General features: G+C 41.8%; 1 protein-coding gene across 1 annotated transcript in view; it reads left to right on the top strand.

The window, feature by feature from the left end:
* MTUS2 (microtubule associated scaffold protein 2) overlaps positions 1–18,731 on the top strand; it is a gene marked incomplete at both ends in the record, with an annotated part of 177,383 nt that overhangs the window by 124,182 nt on the left and 34,470 nt on the right. The window lies entirely within an intron of this gene.

Raw genomic sequence — 18,731 nt, 5'->3', positions numbered from 1 at the left:
ATACCAGTCAGTTGCCCAAATTTATTCCACAGTTGTTGAAACTTTGTTATTGGAACAAAGAAAATGTAATTTCATTGCAACAGTTCTTATGAGGACCGTATTCTAATTTGATGCCACATATTTGAAAATCAAAGGTCAGGAACTTGGAAAATGAAGAATGGTGACTGAAACATTTGTCACAAGCACAGAGGGGTTTCAGGATGTTTATAGGAGTGAAGCAGATGCAAAAACTTAGAAGACTCACTCCCTGGATGCTACAGTTGGAATGGAAAGTGTAACTGAGACATTGATACTTGTGAACAAACACAAAAACAATCCATGCATTTAGTCAACTAAAGGTGTTGGATGAAAGAAAAGATTTGCTTTCTCACAGTACTTACTTGCTCTTCCTGTTCACCACAGATCAGGCAGAGTGTCCCTTTTAGTGAGGTGCCAGTCCTGAAGAGGTCAGAATAACGTTATCTCAGCATTTAGCAGATTCCATTCAGCAGATAGTGAAAACATAAATAAAATGTGGTTAATAATTACAGAAGCTTATTTATTCGTTAAACCAGAGATAAAATGAAGGATCTGTAGGCACCGCTTGTTTCAAAAGCTGTTTAGTGATCTAGCTGGGCTCTGAGGACAAGACCTGATGCCTGTGCTTTTTGTACCATCCCAGGTTAAGCTGCTGTCTCAACTACTTTTTAAAACAGGCAGACAATCACCAGCAGAAGGACCCAAGGTTTGGATATTTTTGATTGCCTGTCGGTCTACTTTTGGAAGAAAGAAGTGTAAACTTTCAGTATGAAGTGGGAGAAAGAAAAACAAAAACCAAAACAGATTCAAGCAGTCTTTACAAATTCTGAAATGCTTTATTCAGCTTTTAGGGCTTTTTTAATATTAGTGACAAAGGCTACTTTGAGCAAATGACCGTAGCTCACACTTTTCCCTGTGTAGGAGCTGATCTTGCCAGGGGGAGCTTCACTGAGCTGAAAAAACAGGGAATTTTTAAAACATACTAAGTATTTTGAATACATTCCCAGGGGATTTTCCCCTCTGTTTTTTTTCACTCTTTCTTTTTTTCACTCTTTCTTTTTTTTTCACTCTTTTCTGGGCTTGATGGGCATTTTCCTTTTCCTTTTTTTTTTTTTTTTTTTTTTGAGCTGACTGTGGAGTGTCCTTGATTAAAGCAGAGGAAAACAAAAAAGGGCAAAGCAGTGTCTGCTCAGCTTTGTCTGTGCATTGTCCACTGGGGAGAGATTTTTCATCTCATGCCTCATTACAATTTGCTGGAGGAATTCTGGAAGCTTGGGCATATCTCTTCTGTCTCCTCTGGGTACGTTTTAAATGAAAACAGCTGCTGCAGATGAGACTCTCATCCTGTTGGTGCATGTTGGATCTGACCTGAGAATGCCTCCTAAGCTGAACAACACCTCAGGGGACTTTATTTAATAGTGTCCTCTCCAAGTCCTGGTTGGGCATAGCTGTGCCTCCTCATGTTCCCAGCTCCTATCAACTACCAGGCCAGCAGTAATACTCCTCTTGAGTGCCTGGAAGTAAAAAATAATATGCCAGTGGAATTTAAGCAGCTTCAGGCTTGAGCAGGACTACACGTAGATTTTTGTCAGATCCACTTCTGGACTCGCTTACCTGTGCTCAGCCTGAGTGTCAGCCCCTTCTGGGCTGGCCTGGTTGCCCTGAAGTGTATATATGTGCACATGCCCATTCAGTGCAGCGCAAGACACTTGTGTAACATGGACCTCTGCCAGGCAAAGACACTTCTGGCTTCCCTGGGTGATAAGCTGCACGATCAGTGAGAGCCCAAAAGTTACCCACTGGGAACTGAGGATGTGGTACCTACATGAGGAGTACGGTTGCTGTAGGCTCCATTTTTAGTGAATAGAGGCAGGTGAGTGCTTCCGGAACCCTATTTACAGTACCAAAGATGTGAATTTCCGCTTGAGGTACTTGCCTGTTTTGACTGAGGCCTCCAGGGAGCCTAAAGCTGCTACACTTTTAAGTTCAATGCTTAAGTTGAGAGCCTGCATGTAGTGGGATGATCTGGGACTACTCAAGCAATTGAGTAATTGGACAGTCTGCTTTCTTGCAACACAAACACAAGCTTCTGAGTTTTTGAGTGTCATTCACAAACACATTCTGTAGACATTCTCTGAGATGGCATTATTGTTTGAAAGCTTGAGCAAAATTGCATTGGCTTGCCTTGAGTCAGAGCAGCATGGAAAAAGAATCTTTTCCCATCATAAAAATAATACTAATTGTGTGTGTTTGTTTCTGAAAAGCCTGAAGGCAAAATGGTTGAGGTCTGAGTAGTGCTGCAGTTTGGAGAGGGAATAATGCTTGTTCAGGAAAAAGGTGGGGCTTTATTCCAGACAAGTTTGGGGTTGATTTGTCCAACTGGCTGTTATACTCCGCTTAGCAGAGGGCCTAATCCTACTACAGGGAGCCTCTTTGGGTTGATAGTTATCTATAGCCTAATTTGGTACATATCTCTCCCTCTCTCCTTACACCACAACAAAATAATGTCCAAAACATAGATTTTTTTCTCTGAATTAGAGCTGAATTCTGTTGGAAAATGCATTCTCAGACAGCGAAGCTTGGACTGTGTTAAAATCAACCCAAGGAGCAGTGTTTTACACAGAGGTATGAGTCTTCCCATGCCCACAGCTCTCTTGTCTTGCTCACACTGTTTATGTTTTCTCTCCAAAGTTGAGGAAAGCACCAATGCAAGTGGCCCAGTAGACATGCTTAGCTGAAGAAGGAAAGGGTCAGTATGTGGTAAAGAGTGTTGGCCCTCACCAGCAGTTTGAGTTCTTCCCAAATTTAAGCACTTGCTGAAGCAACCTTAAGGTTCCATGACCATTTTTTTTTTAGTTTTGTTGGATTTGTTTTCAGGCTGTTCCAGACCACTGTGGAATGGTATCCTGGAATCATCCCTCTCAGTTAAAAATGCTCTTAATAGTGAGATTCATGTAATAGGCATCAAGGAGTGAACAACATGAAGCAGTACTTACTACAGACCCATTAAATGCCAGCTAAACCAATTCACTGTCTTGGGGGAAAAGCCTATGCAGTCAAAGCAGGTGATTACTGAGGCAGTGGACAAAACAATACTAAAGCAGTGGTTCTGACATAAGCGTTTAGCTAATTATGAAAAGTAATGATTGCAGTGCCTGTGGACAGTGTGACTTTTAGTTATTAAATTAACAGATGGATTAGTTAAGACTCTCATATATACACTCATTATTCCTGTTGGGTTTGGGAACCACTTCAAACTTATTCTGAATAGGAGCAGATCGAATTTGTCCTTACTGTTGGATGTTTATCATGTCGATACAAATCCTTGCGCTGTGAGGGATACTCCCAAATGAACAACCGGCTGGTAGGAGCTGGAATGGTGCCACGAAGATGGTACCACAAAGACTCTGTAGAGCAAATATCACGAACGGCTCCCCCTGGCTTGGATCACTCCTGACGCTCTGGGTCGTTAGTCGGTAACAGTGATAGCCCTGACCCAGTTTCAGCTCTGTTCAGCAAAGCGGCGAGCGGCAGTCCCTTTTGGAAGTGGTAACAGTGCCATCTAAAGGATAGCAGCCCAAAGTGACAAATTCTGGAGGGTAAATCCTGCTGGACATAAATAGGGAATAAAAAAAAATCACTTTAGTATCTCTAGTACCCTCAGAACAGAAATGTTTGTGCTGAGGGCTGATGTGGCCAAACTCTGGCTAGGCTCTGGAAACCGGGCTAATGCCTTTCTGCCAGTCCAGCCTGCCCAAACAGCTGAAAAGTGGAGGCCTGTTAGCAAGGGTTATGCTGGGGTAGTCTGTCCTGTACTCTGCTGAAGAAGAAGGGGTCTCCAGACTTGCCTCACGCTGTGGTTTTCATCACAGGGGCGAAAACCTCAGGACAGGTCCCAGCACATAGGCACAATCAGATCAGCTTGAAATGGGAGGAATGGGGGTACCACACAGATGCCCTGAATGAGAGCTGGGACAGCACTGCAGAACTTGATGGCATCACAGCACTTTGTGTCTACCAACATTGGGAAAAACATGTCACCAGTAATCTGTCTGTTTGTCCCCACGTCTGAGTGTGGGCTACTTTTGGGTGGGTATACAAAACACCTCTTCCAGACAAGGAACGGCACATAGCAATGTCTTGCAAAATCTAGGATGGACAAGGAAAACCTTTTCCCCCATTCAAATAACTGAGATATGTGTGTGCTTGTGGGTATTTGTCAGAGTAATGTTTCTGTCCTGTGAATGGACAAAACGCCATCCAGTGTCATGTAACTACCTTGCCCAAATGATAATGACCTCTTGTGTTAGAGGCAAAACTGGTTGCAGCAGTTGTAGTTGCTTGGCACTTCTCACCATCGCCTACAAAACAGTAATTTGGGCTAACAATACAAGTGCGTATCTCAGGCTGAGATGAGAACGGTTTGTTTTCACAACTGCCTGAGAATGAGTGTAGGAGAAATATATCTATTGTTTGTGCCTGGTGGTAAGAAGCCAGCAAACATCAGAAAGACTGACCTTCTGGCTTTTGGGGTACTACTTTCCCAACATTTGCAAAATGGGTTAGAATTTAGCCCAAGAATAGTCTTTAGAAAAATGCCACTCGTCCCTCCCTCATCATTATTACAGCTTGGCTAGACTCCCTTTATTGAGCAAGTTCAGTCTTGTCTTTGCTCCTGCTGGAGACCAGAGCAGTTAGAGCAACTCAATATTTTCATTCTGTATCCTGGAAAAAATCCATTTTGGACTTATCAAACCCTGGCAGTTTAGGAATATGAATCAAAAACATTTTATTGCAAGACAAAAAAACCCTTTGTTTACTTGGAAGGAAAAAATTAGAAAGAAGCTTTGCCATCATTTAGGGCTTTCTAAACTGCTTTTAAAGTAGAAATGCACAAGATTTGTAAAATCAGGGGCTACTAGTTATGGCAAAAGAGCAGTAAGAATTGGGAAGTGTTCCTCTTCTTGCAAGCTCTATCATGCAGCTGCTATGGGACCTGAAGGACACCCACCACCGCCCAAGGAACAAAGCAGGGTTTGTGAACTGAAGGAAGAAGGCACTTCTGCAGACCCTCTGCTTATTTGCTGTGGGTGCTAAAAGACAGGCAGTGAGAAAGTAAGGTGCTGTAGGAACAGAAATCTTGAAGCAGCTGAATATCTTTCCAATCTTCATCCTCTGGGTAATTGGGTGTTACCACAGTATGCTACACAGGGCCTATAGGCAGATCATTTCATCCAAGCTCTCCATCTCTGTGCCAGAACGTGTCACTCATTTCCCGCTCACGCATCACCTCTTGGTGCTCAGTGCTCCGCTGCTGTGACTGCAGAGCCAGACACCAGCTGTACTGTACCCTTGAGGTCTGTCAGCAAAACCCACCTCTCGTCTAGGGCTGGATCTAAGGGATGTTTGTAATTTCCCTGTGCCTCGTTGCCGTGGAGGAAGAAAATGGTATTTGCGGTGCACTCTGATATCGGGGTGAGAGGACAAAAGAAGAGCCTGTGAGGAAAATCAGCACTGATGTCAGTGCGGAGGATAGCAACCTCCTCCCCCTCCATACGTGTTAGCTGCGTGCTCCCGGTTAGCACAGGTCACAGGGCAGGATTTCCTCTGTGAAAACTCCTCCTTACACTTGCACAAGCTCCTCCCTCACTGCAAATAGGGCAATTAGATAACTTCTGTCTCTGAGATACCTCCCTTTCTCCTGTGTCTAGCTGGTCTGCCTGCTTTCTGTTCTCTCTGGGCTTGTGCCCTAAGGCCATGTGGCTGAGAAAGAGAGAAGAATCAGGAAAACAATAAAAAGAGGAGGCAGGAACTTGCCGGGCTGACCCTGTCTCTAATACAATGGTTTTCTCAGCTCCTGTCCTGCAGAGCAAGGAATGGGGGTGAGTAACCCACCCCAGAGGAAGAAGGCAGTGAGCAGCAGGAACGAGGGCATTTGGAGGGGCAAGAAGGGAGCAGCAGCAAACTCCTCTTCCTGCCTGGAATTCTGGGGCTGCAGAGCAGGCACAAAGGCTTTGCAAAAGAGTTTTAAGGGGAAGCACTGAAGGCTGATGTTTGAGTAAATTCAGGTGCAAGCATAGCTAGAAAAATGGCAGGTGAAGAACTAATTGCTTAGTAAAAAATGATGTTTATTCCTGCTGTGTCCAGAGGAAATGCCCCAAACATGCTAATTGCACATTTCCAGTTGAGTAGGAGTTAGAACAAGTAGGGAAAAAAAAAAAACCAAACCCCAAAACATATATATATATATACACACACACATATATACATATAGAATATCTTCACCCAGCAATTGGCCACTGGGGACTGCGGAGTGGAAAAGTGATAAAAAGGAGTGTTTGAGGGATTCTGCTTCTGAGATGTCAGTAGAGATTTTTATCCTCTCCCCATAGCTTGTTTCCTTTGCAGTGCACGCCCTGTCTGGACCCACTTGTGCAGCCGTTGCCTGGCTTTGCCTGGTATGGCTGACTGTGGCACGTCACTGCCAATGCTTTGACGGTGGGTTTGTGGTAATGCTATACTAAGCCTGATGGAAACAACCCACTGACTCGGGAAGCTGGGAGAGACAGGGAGGCAAGTGAGTGGCAACCTGTAGGCAGCACAGGCTTGGGAGTGCCCCAAGCTGTAGCTGAAATGGGGCCGTGTCACAGAATCATTGGCAAAGGTAGTGCTGGGAAAGGTGGGAAAGCTGCCCAGTGGTCCTGCCTGACCTCTTCACCTCTCCTTTTGGAGCAATAACTAATGCTAGGCAGCTCTAGAGACATGCCACTGCTTTTGATTTCTGCGCCTGGCTGCACCTTCAGTGTTTTACTCTGCAGGTCATGCTGCCATCCAATGCACCAATGCATTCAGGCACCTTGTACTCAACAGTGTCTGTTAAGGTAAGACATGAAATGCTGCTACCCCATCACAAGGTAGGACTTTCTGTCAGAGAATACAGGTGTCCTGGAGCAGCCTGAGGTGGGGATAGACCAGAAGGGTCTCCCACCAGCCTTGCAGCCAAACCAGCAGCAAACATTAGACTTCTGCAGATACCCTGCACTAGTCCCATACGGCGTGGTCTGCTCTGCTTCAGTCCCTGCGAGACACAAGGTAGAAAGTGCAGGGAACCTCTTGGCTTCCCCACTTCTCCTCATTAGCTTTCTAACAGACACTGCAGTGAAAAATAGTGCAAATTTTGGTTTTGGGGGATGGAAGAATATGGTTCCCTGAGAAGTGCTGAGGTAGGTACAGGGCCTTGTTTGGAAACAACCCCCTGATTACAGTAAGTTTGTATCTCTTGGATGCAGAAGAATTTTGTTAGTTCCACATAAATATTTCAAATTTCAAGATAAATAAGAAATAGCCTCAGGCATTCTAATGTTCCCCTTGAAGAGGTTTTAAATGTCTATTAAAAATTAAAGATCTCTTTATTTACATGTTGACCTTGAAGAGATATATATTTAGGCTGTGTGCCAAGTATCAGGTAAAGGTAAATTTATTTTCTCTTTTTGTTTATATTATTGATCTCTGTGTAAGCAACTGACTTGATTGACAGACTTGATTTTATACTGCATTTGGAAAAATACAGACTAAAAGAATAATGGAAATAATAATAGAATAAATAATGGAAAAAACAGAATAAGGGTTAGGAATTGCTTTTCTGGTGATGACAGCCTCCAGATGGGGTATATGGTTTCTGGTGGGTTTGAGGGATTTGGGGGCACACTGGGAGTTGTGTGAAAAGCAGTGATGAGTAATAGGCTCTGGTGGTATTGTGGCCTTTGTTCATGCAGGGGACAGAACAAACCAATTTCCTCACATCAGTCATCATTATTTTTCTTTATTCTCTTTGATGGGTTCATTGGTTGCTCTCCACAGGTTCTGTACAAAGATTTCTAGTAAGAATGTAGCAGAACAAAGACTTTGCAATTCGTTGCAGAACAATAGGTGCAAGGTTCATATATGCAATTGTTAAACACACCAGAAACTGAAGAATTATTCTGCTTCCATGAGAGAACAGAAATATTTCACAAATGAAATTTTATACATAACTTCCAAGGAATTTGGTGAAGCTGGAAAAAGTTTTCACTAAAAGGGAGCAATAAAGAATCCATAACTGTAGTTAGCAACTGGCTGGATGAGCCTTGGCCCGTCTGAGTAAGAAGGATCCCATCCTTTCTTTGGGGGTCTGTCCTGGGTTATCTTCACTTGAAAAATCAATTTGTATAATCTTATTTGCCAGTGCAATAAAATCTGTTTAAGTAGCATTAGCTCATTGTGTTTAATTGAATTACACAGAACAAGGAACAGAAAGATGTTGTCTGTATTGCATTAGGTTTGTTAAAAACAGAAAGCACTTGGCTGACTTAATGTATTCCTTTTACATAATGTTTGACCTCTATGTAACTATCTCATTAGAATTTAGGACATTAACATTTTTGTTATTCCACAGTTGTCCCAACAGAGTGCTAGACATTTTGCAGATGGTATAAATGTGGTGTCCTGGAGTGCTTAACATCTAAATAGTCAATAGCCCAATTAAAACTGGGGAGTCAAAGTGACTGAGTCTTGGAGATTACCATATGTCTAGTTTATTGTGGATTTATCTGAATAGTCATGTGTTTGTGTACATAGACACACACACCTGCACGCACGCAAGCACATATCTAAGTCTGCTGTGCTGTCTCAAATATCCTGTGGGAATTTCCAGTGAATGTATGTGGGACAAGGCTGGAGCATAGCAGGACCTGAGATCACTGACAGGGTAGCAGTGACAGGCACCACTGGATAAGTACTGGACAATGCAGTGTCCTGCCAGTATGTCACTGAGAGCAATAGTGAGGGCAGGCAAGAAGCAAAACTACACATATCAGGAGGTGTGTAGCTGCTGTGTGGGTACACAGTTCTGTATGAGCTGTAGAAGAGAGCCCAGTGAGTAGCTTCCCTTCTGCAGAGAAGGATATTCCCCCCGTTCATGTTCATTTACACCAAGCAGGTGCGAAAAGTATTTTACATCCCACACAAGTTCATCCCACCTGCCTTTGGCAGTGTTCCCTGCAGTGCAACACGTGCCTCTGGGATGCTGCAGAACTGAGCAGCAGTACACGTCCTCAGCAGCACCACTGGGCTGATGCCTGCCTCCAAGGCAAACAAGCTGCGCAGCTATGCTTATTATCTCACTCTGATTTCATCTGTGGGGAAAAAACAAGCTACATTTCTGTAATACTTATTTCTTGCTTAGTATACTAAGAAAAGGGACCTTGTTATGTATAGTGTGGAGAATTCTGTTCGGAGAGACATTAAAAACAGCATGTTGTATAATTATATATATATTGAATGCTACCCTAAAGTAAGGAGGCTGAAGTAAAAATGAAATTTTATATATTTGTCACAAATACAAATATCAACATCTTGTCCATTAAGCTAACAAGAGGCTATCACTAAGGGTTGTAAAGGAAAGCTCAGTTACCTTTATAGACAATATACATATAGTAGACTGAATAGAATCATAGAATTGCTTAGGTTGGAAAAGACCTTTAGAAACATCAAGGCCAACTGTTCCACCTAGCACTGCCAAGTCTGCCACTAAATCTGTCCCTGAGAACCACATCTACATGCCTTTTAAACACCTCCAGGAATAGTGACTCCACCACTTGCCTGAGCAGCCTGTTCCAGTGCTTGACAGCCCTTTCTGGGAAGAAATTTTTCCTAATACTCAGTCTAAACCCTCCTTGGTACAACCTTAGGCCATTTCCTCTTGTCTTGGATCTTGCCAAAGAGAAAGGTTTCAGAGTTTCTTTCTGCTCTGACTGTAAAGAAACAGAGATCACCTTCATTTTGACACAAGCTTTGGTGCAGGCTTCCAGATCTTTGGCCTGATTTTTGTGTTTTCGTCTTTTGCTAACTGGCATTTTTAAAAGCAAACACATTACAGAGGAGCATAACATAAAGCAATGGCTAAATACATTAGAAGGATTAATTTAGAAATATGCATGGAACAGTTGAATACATGCCAGGTATTTGTGTAGGTGCCATAGAAATGAGTGTAATGTTTGAACTTCTGTCCCATAGTCTTGGAATATCTTCTGTTGCACATAAAACAGTATTTCACCTACTTTTAGTTAATATGAAGTACTAGAAGTTACTGAGTTTTAGACACATTAATAAAACTGCTCTGTCTTCTCTGTCCTGCCCCAAAGGCATTTTTAAATGTCATTTGCAGAAAGACTTCAGAAGGTTATTTACTGTGTTCCCTCACCACTGCATATTCCTAAGCTAGAAAGTTCTGCTGATATAACTCTGTCTCTCCAAAATTACTGCTGCAGTCCCAGACGTGAGAGTGTAAATATCTTAAGTCTTCTGTGTAGATCCATCATCAGATGCATTCTGAGCTGATATACAAGAAGGATTTTGCAGCAATATAGTGGAACTTCTCCTGTTGATGAAAATTGCTGGCACACATGAAGTTGCTCCAGTGTAAAATAAGGCTTGAAAATACAGATAGACCATGACTACAGTTCCCACATTTTTAGTTTACATTTTAAGACTGTGTGCTACATCTGCAAAAACCTCTCATATAGAGATGCTGAGAGAAAAGGAGCACTTTTTTTATTAGGGAAGATCTGGTTTGATCTTCTGCTTTGCAGGTGCGATTTCATATCCCCATTGCATTCCATATGGATTGTGGTTACAGATTTTTGCAGCTAGGTAACCATGTATTTGATTTGTGGACTGCAAGCTGCCTACTGCTTTTGAGCACACAAAAGCAATGTGCTCACATTCCTGATGATTCATTTTTTGATGAATGATAGGTGATGCAGCAAAGCCAGGCTGAAACCAGGGCTGCCTGGAGCTGTCTTTTAGTACAACCCAGATTTGCCTCTGTGCAAAGCCAAGCCCAAGACTTTATCCTTTCACCCCCACCATTCCATACCTATCTGATACTAACCACATGGAAACCCTGACTCAGGGTATCTGGAGCTGGCAGTAATATGGAGTGATCTGGATCATGAAGTGAGCTGGGCCCACTGAAACTGAATGTGTTGTAACGCAGCTAGATGTTAATGAATAAAAGTAAATGCAGAATACAGGTCATGCCTCGGGAGCTGTGGTCTGGGAGTCAGCTGAAAAGGAGTAACTCCAGCAGCAATTAGAGTTCTTGGTATCAGAGCGTATCAATGTGCACTCCTAGTGTGAACATGCGTTGTGAAAAACTGTCAGGATCTGTGTGTGAATAAGCAGAAAAGTAGCAAGTAGAAGTAAGAGGGTGATAACACCTGCACAGTCAGGACTGTGGAAACTGATAGTAGAATATGATTTTTCTTCAGGAAACAATTAAATAGTGGGGAGGAAAGAGAAGAGTGACTGTAAGGCAACTGTCAAGGCTGTACAAATCCTTTGCTGTGAGAGACTGCAGAGCACAATTGATTTTCTTTGTAAAAAGGGACAAAGTGCCTTGAGTCCAGAACAAAAGAATTACCATAAGAAGGTACTGCTGTGTAACAGAAGGCTTTTTCCTCCAGTGGGGGAAGTTTTAGCAGAAACCACTGGCTGAAGATAGAAGCTTTGCACCTTCAACACATGAAGGAAGCACAGACTTTCAGCAGTAGAGATGATCAGTTATTAGAACAAACCTCTGTGAGTACAGGAAGCAGCTCCACATCTTGATGTCTGCAGTTCACCAAAATGTGCCTTTGTAGAGGGGATGCTTTCATCAAATACAGTTACAGAAAAGTAACTGCATGAAGTATAATGTCCTATGATACAGAAGTCATGCTATTTGATTGAATTATCCCTTTATCTACAAAGATCTGTTGACAACAAGAATATCTGGACGTGTAACATTTGGTGATGCAGTAGCTGTCAGATAGCTATTAAAGACAGTTCTTAAATAGGCAGACACCTATTTTAAAGTAAGAATCCTTTTTCAGATATTAAGATGGGGTTGCCACGCAGAACAGCTTTTCATCCAACTCTCTAATGTAGGGCTTCTTGCAGCTTCTTCTGAAGTTTCAGGCAATAATCACTGCTAGATGCAGGGTCTGGCTTAGATGGCCCATGACTCAAAGACATACATACATGGTAATTATTGTGTTCCAATAACTCTGACATTTATATTTGCTATTCTTTCAAGTGGAAAGTATATACAGTCACTATCATTTCTGTGTCCTCACAGCCATCCAAAAATATGTAGCTATGCTTTTAAATCAGATACCCAAAACACAGCCTGCGTCTCACATACCTCTTCTTCACATCTGAGCTCTCTGCTTCTGGAAACGAATTCTAAAAGGCTTCAGCTGCAATCTCCTGGAATTCCCTGACCTTGCTCTCACCCCTGAGATCTGATTCAAACACTGCTTCCTACAATCATTTCTCGCACAGTAGAGAAATAATTTCAGAAGGAGGGGAGGTAATATAATAATTTAAAACTGTTTATTATGATTTCTTCTTAAAGCCAGCTTTAAATACACAGTATAAATGATGAATTTTTAAAATTAGTTCTGAAATTCATCTTCATTAGATTTTCTTTGCATAAAAACATCCCAAATCCACAACTCATAGATTGGATTCTCATCAATATGATTATGTGCTATTCCTCTCAGCAGAGCACTAGGAATTTTCCCCATAGGAGAAACCTTGGTCCATGTGAAGCTGCTGGAATTTTTTGCCACTAACATTGCTGCAGCAGGGTATCAGCACTTGTCCCTTGCTCTGCTTGGCCTCAAAATACAGCAGCTTCAAGCTGTCATTGGCTTTGGGCCAGAATAACTCAGAAGTGGAAGAGAGGAGATTGGAGATTCCCTGTTTGTTGGGAGAAGAAGGAAACATTTCTCTGCAAAGTTGATTTAAGAAAATGGCCATCTGCTTCCAGCTACTCAGAGGTTTGAAATTCAGGAATAGCCCTGCAAGGGATGTATTCCTGGGTAGAGGGCAGGTAAGGAGTTCACTGGAAACATGCATTTGTTTTAGTCCCTTCTGATCTTGATGCATAAATGACGTTTCTTACAGGGAAACGCAAATTCCTTGCCAGCATGAGCTACGTAATTTGGAATTCACTGCAAATGCTTACTTTGTACCTTTCCAGACATCAAGAACTAGAAAACACGGTAATAAAGTATTGTTCTCTAGTGCATTTTAATCCAAGGCCTTACAAGCTACTGACATAAAAATAAATGTAAGGCTACACCAGCAAAAATAACAAAAATCTGAAGGAATTCTGTTTAGATCCTCACGTTCTTTTCATATGAGAACTGAATTAAACATGGAGTCAGCTGGCTGGGCTTTCTCACTTGAGAAACAGAGAGCATGTAGTCCATGTTAATTTGTGAAATTCTAGAGTAAACATTCTATTCATCCAGATAGAAAATAATGTAATTGTATAATTCAAAAACTATGTTAAAAAAGGTTTGCTTCCATAGAAGTTGCCTGAGCATCATTAAAACCTCATGGTACTGAGTAGCGCACAAAATGTGAAAGTTTACTGTAAACCTAGGAGAAATTGCCACTCTGGCATGACCTTCAGCTCCAGCTGAATCATCAAGCTAAAACACATGTCTGACTGCTCGTATCTTCAGAAACCCCCAAATCACTATATTACATTTTCTGATTTTTTTTTTTTTTTTCATGTTGGGTAAGAACAAAACCAAAAGACCCAACCTGGAAAGTAATGTATTATACGTGTATGTCTGAAGAGCAGTGCGGAGAGCAGAGCTGCATCAGGGAAAATTTGTAATGCATCTCCAGCAAGGAAGATGAAATGTAATAGTGAAGGTATTTACTTTTCTTATTTCCTTGGGCCACTGTGGGTTTTTGTCTGACAGGATTCAAGGGTTAGGGGCTCATGACAGGACTTTCCTCCCAGCTGGCAGCAGAGTGTGGAGGCTGCCACGCAAACTCCACAATTGCATTTGGCCCAAGGCAGCTGGCCCTGCGCTAGGGAGGTTGTATCTCCCCAAATTTGCCACTTTCCCCCTGGTTTAGTATTAACTTATTGCCCAAACACTCGTAATGACCATAAGGAAGGAAACAGGGACAAAACAAGTGACAAGGAGAGGGGAGGATGAAATAACCTCCTTTGACAGCAACATTCATTTTATTGGTTCCAAGTGCCCACAGAAATACATGAATAGCACTTCCAATAAGCAAAACTTGGAAAGAGAATTTAGGACTAGTTGAGACTGTTTCCAAGTTACGCTTCTTTTGGAACTGAAAACTCAACAGTACCAATAATACCTTTATCAACGGATTGCAGACTTTGAGACCTATGCTTGGCTTACTGAAAAAGAAATTCAGTCTCCCTAGCTGTCTGCAATTCTAACAGTATACTCGACCTGTCTTGTAGGTGTCAAAATTCTGAGGAAGTCCACCTGCATGTTCTGCCACACAAAGTACAATTAGCAGTGTTTGAAAACAGTACGTGCGAAGAAATAGGTTGTGGTAATCACATAGGCAGTGCTGGATGTGATTCCTGTCCCATCTTGGTCATGAATGATAATTCATGGCACGCATTCTATCACTCTGAGCCTCCTGTTCAAAATGCATTACTGGAATAGCTTTTTCCACCCTACCTCGTCACTGCCTTAGACAAAACCCTGGCCCTTGCTGAATGCCACCAACCAGGCTTCTCCTCACATCATCCTTTTGAGGTGCTTAATGCCGATGTCACAATCACCTCTTGCTGTTGACTGCAGAGAATGCCAGGAGGCGGCAGTTGCCAATAGCCTGACTTGTCCGTCACCCTCTAGAGCTGAGACATCACAGAAGTTGCAATGTCTCAGTTATGCACCAGGTCATCTGAATTCGAATGTCACACATCTCCTTATCTCCTCATTCCTGCAGTCTCCTGTTCCTTGTATTCCTTCTCCACTGCATAGCCCTTTGTCCTTTGAAACGCCCTCTTTGAAACGATTTTCCTTTCCCCCCTGTTTCATCTCTTCTTTGAATCCATGCTTTGGTTTCTTCCAGGTGAAGTAGTGTTTCAACATGTGGTATGCCCCACCTCAGTCTTCTCTCCCCATTATCTCTCTCCATATCCCTACAGTGTGGTGTTCAATCTTCTTCATCCTCCCTTCTAACGGCTGTCTTTTTCAGCTTTCTCCTAGTTTCCTATGTTTGTTACCATAACCACTGATACTGTCCTATCACTTTATTTCAAGAGCTGGCAGTCCTCTTGCAAACAGATTTGTGTCCCTTGAGGTTCCCTGTACTGTCTTTTGCTGCTCTTGGCCTCAAACTGTTATCTATCCAGCTTAAGTATTTGTTTGACATACTTTGCATGCTATGCCTCTCAACAACCATTTTCAGTGTTTCATAAAGGATGAATAATATGCAGTTCACTTAAGGATTCTCTTGCTCAGCAACACACATAGTACATTGTTACTACCATTATCTCACAGAGCTTTCTGAAGACTTTGGCTCTGTTTTTCATTTTCCTGTCTTCATCTATGGATCTCAGTCTTCACACTTGCCAAACCTTTGCAGACCAGCACTCTGATCCAAGGAAAACACTATGTCTCTCCTAGAAAGAGTAGCCAACCTCCATAAAATGGGGAAACATCAGATACTAATGGTAAAGAATTCAAAACTGCTTTATATATGCTAGAATATACGTTTAGAACCCTGATTTATTGTTTACCTTCTACATAACAGACTCTATGGACTGATACATAAAGACCAGTATAGAATTAAAAAAAAAAAAGCTCCATTGGGAGACCTTAGTAAATGATAAAAAATGGTTCATTAAACCCCACCTCTCCCAGTTTAGTTCAGATAGATGCAAAATATTGGGATTTCTTGGACAGCAAATAGGAATTGTGTTATGCCTATCATGGGAGAAGGCATTGATTCTGTCACTGTAGGAAAATTTACTGCCCATGTTGCCTCTTTACCATTAGAATAGGTTGTTTGTAGACTAAGCAACTCCTTGTGGACATCTAAGAAAATATAGATGTCCTCCTTGGGCTCTAATTACCCAGAAGTTTTCCCCTGTGAGTTGCTTACTACATTGCGTTTCCACTGAAGTCAATAAATGTCAGAGAATTCAATACCTTGTGAAACATACCCTGTTAAGTCATTTGTTGTTTGCTACTATTCTGATGTTTAAAAAGCTAATTTTAGCAGCTATTGTTCTTCTTATCCCTGTAGCTAATCCTGTACATAGCAAGGAACACCTTTCCTTGTTATGGAAAGGAACACCTTTTCTTGTTACTTTACATGTAAGGTGGTTTTTAGTTAACAGCACAGGTTTTCCCAGGTCCTGGTCTCTGTCTTACCAGACCTCTTCTTTCTGCCTTGAAGGGCAATGTGAATCAGATCTGCTGGATAGAGCTCCATGTAAAGCAATTTGGCAGAAACACACTCGCATTTTGGTGTAGACCATCAGCAAGATGCGTAGCAACATATTGGTGACAGTGCAGGGACAAGCAGCATTGCATGGATAGGAATGTGAGGCTAGCAAAGTTCATCCTGGGTCACCAAATCCGGTTCCTTCCTATTGCCAACAACCAAATCCTAAAATGATCAAAATTCAGCTTAAAAGTTATCTTTTCCCCTGTTTCTACCAGAGGACTGTTTCAGAACCTCTTGTGACTGAAAGAATAAAGTATTTCGAAGTTCACACTCTTCTATGTTTTGTAAATACCATTTCTGACTTTGAAGTACTTGTCCATCTCTGTGTGCTCTCCTGCCTGATCATAGAATGTGATAATTTTTCAACTTTACTGATTTCGTAGGTAGAAGCTGGTATGTACTTACATGGCATCCCTCCAGTGGTATAGGCTATATATTCTCTGTGTCAAAACTGATATCCCCAAAACACACGTGACCAGAACCATGAAGTTCAAGGTGAGGTCTCTGGAGCTTTCCATAAAGCCTTTCAACTTCCCTTCTAGTCTTTCTTACAGCCTAAGGTTGTATTTGCTTTATTCAGAGCTGTACCAGAGACATAATTCTTAGTTATCCTATGATTGAATAATCAATACTCTTGCTGTTATTTCCAGCTGATGAGTCTTCATCTTCTACTTGAGATTCCTGTTATTTGTCTCTATGATTGTGACCATGGACTTCACAGTATTATATGTTTTTTCTCATGACCACTACTATAGCCCTAAATATCTAGCTTGATAAGCATGGTGTTTTGACTCTCCCCTTGATGGACAGTGCATCCAGCATCTCTAGCACTCCTCTAATTTTTGACCAGGGTCATAAGTGAACACAGTTTGTCTCAAGGACTGATCTTCAAACAGCTCCATTCATTATCTCCAATGAACCCAGTAGTTCCATTTGCTTCAACACCTTGCCACACCTTGCCATCTTCAGCCAAATGATTCCTTCCTGATTAACACTTCTTCAATGACTCCCTGTCTTTCCCAGCCTAATGAACCATATTGTGGTTGGCATGATGGAGCTGGTCCCCAATAAATGGGAGTTCCATATTACCCTCATCTAAAAATATCAACGGTCTGGTGTACAAAGGCAGCAGTCCGCATGGGAGTGGATCTGTCTGCCTTTGGTGCCTTGTTGTGTTTGGCACTTTCCTTTGTTTTAATATACATTTCCTTTCAGTATTTGATCCAAGTGTCACATGCAGTTGACTCTAGCATTTTAAAATAAGAGTTGATAATTTAAACTGACCTGAACCTGCTGTTTGAGGTGCCAGTTCTCACAGAATTTGGGTACAAGGGTTGTCGTCTGCCATGACATGCCTGCTTTGCTAAGCTTTTAACTCCTGTCTCAATTACGCTTATTTCCATTTCTATATTCATAATCCAATAGGTATCCATCGATATCTTCAGGTGAGTGTTGAAAGTCCTCCACATAGTAACCTACCTCCAACCTGGAGCATGCTCCAGTCACAGAGACACCTCATGAATTCTTTCTTCATCTTCCTTTTTTGCGCATTTGACAGAGGAACTGCTCTTGAAAATAGTTTCCATTTTCCTGTTGCTTTCCCAGCTTGGGTCTTTTCTCACCTTAGTGCTACACACATTGACCTTCAAGAAGAGGCTTAATTTAAACTGAATGAGTTTGGGCTCACTTTCTCTAAAAGGACCTAAACTGACCAGAGCTGGCAGCTCCCGCCATCCTGTCCTTATCCCTTATCATTGCTACATCCCAAACAAACTCAGCTTCTGACGGCCTAATTCACCTTTGCCAGAAGGACAACACATGACTTCTGCTTAATTAAAGTTCCACTTAAAAAAATTATCTTCCAATTCAGTGCTTAAGTGGTACTAAAGTGGTGCATAGACTAATCTCTACCTTAGATTTATCACCACATACAAACAGCAAATCTACCATTATTATCGGAGTGACTGAAGAAGATGGTGCTTCACTTTAACATCATTACAAAAGGAGTAATGACAGGGTTTTATTTTTCTTGTATGATAGTCAGCCACGTTGAGCTAAATACTATAGTTCTAATGGCCAGCTCAGAGAAATGGCTGTGGCAATTTTTTTCTACAAATGGAGATATAGTAATAATTATTTTTCTATGGCCATTAAGTCAGGTTTTGGACTGTAAAAGATTTAAATCATGGACTTTGGGTTATGTGGCAAAAGAGGCATTTCTACAGTGAGAAGGAAATGATTTCACCATAGCTGGAAGTCTCTTTTTTAACTCCACTCTGTAGCTGTTCAGCAGCCAACCAGATTGTCACACACTGTAAAGAAAAGTTAGATGTTGAACACACATATTAAAACACATGTATGTTGAGTGAGATGTTTAATTTGGT

The sequence above is a fragment of the Psittacula echo genome, assembly GCF_963264785.1.
Source record: "Psittacula echo genome assembly, chromosome: 3".
Taxonomy (NCBI): domain Eukaryota; kingdom Metazoa; phylum Chordata; class Aves; order Psittaciformes; family Psittacidae; genus Psittacula; species Psittacula echo.
Note: the sequence above shows the minus strand (reverse complement) of the source record. Positions and strands in the feature narration are given on the sequence as shown.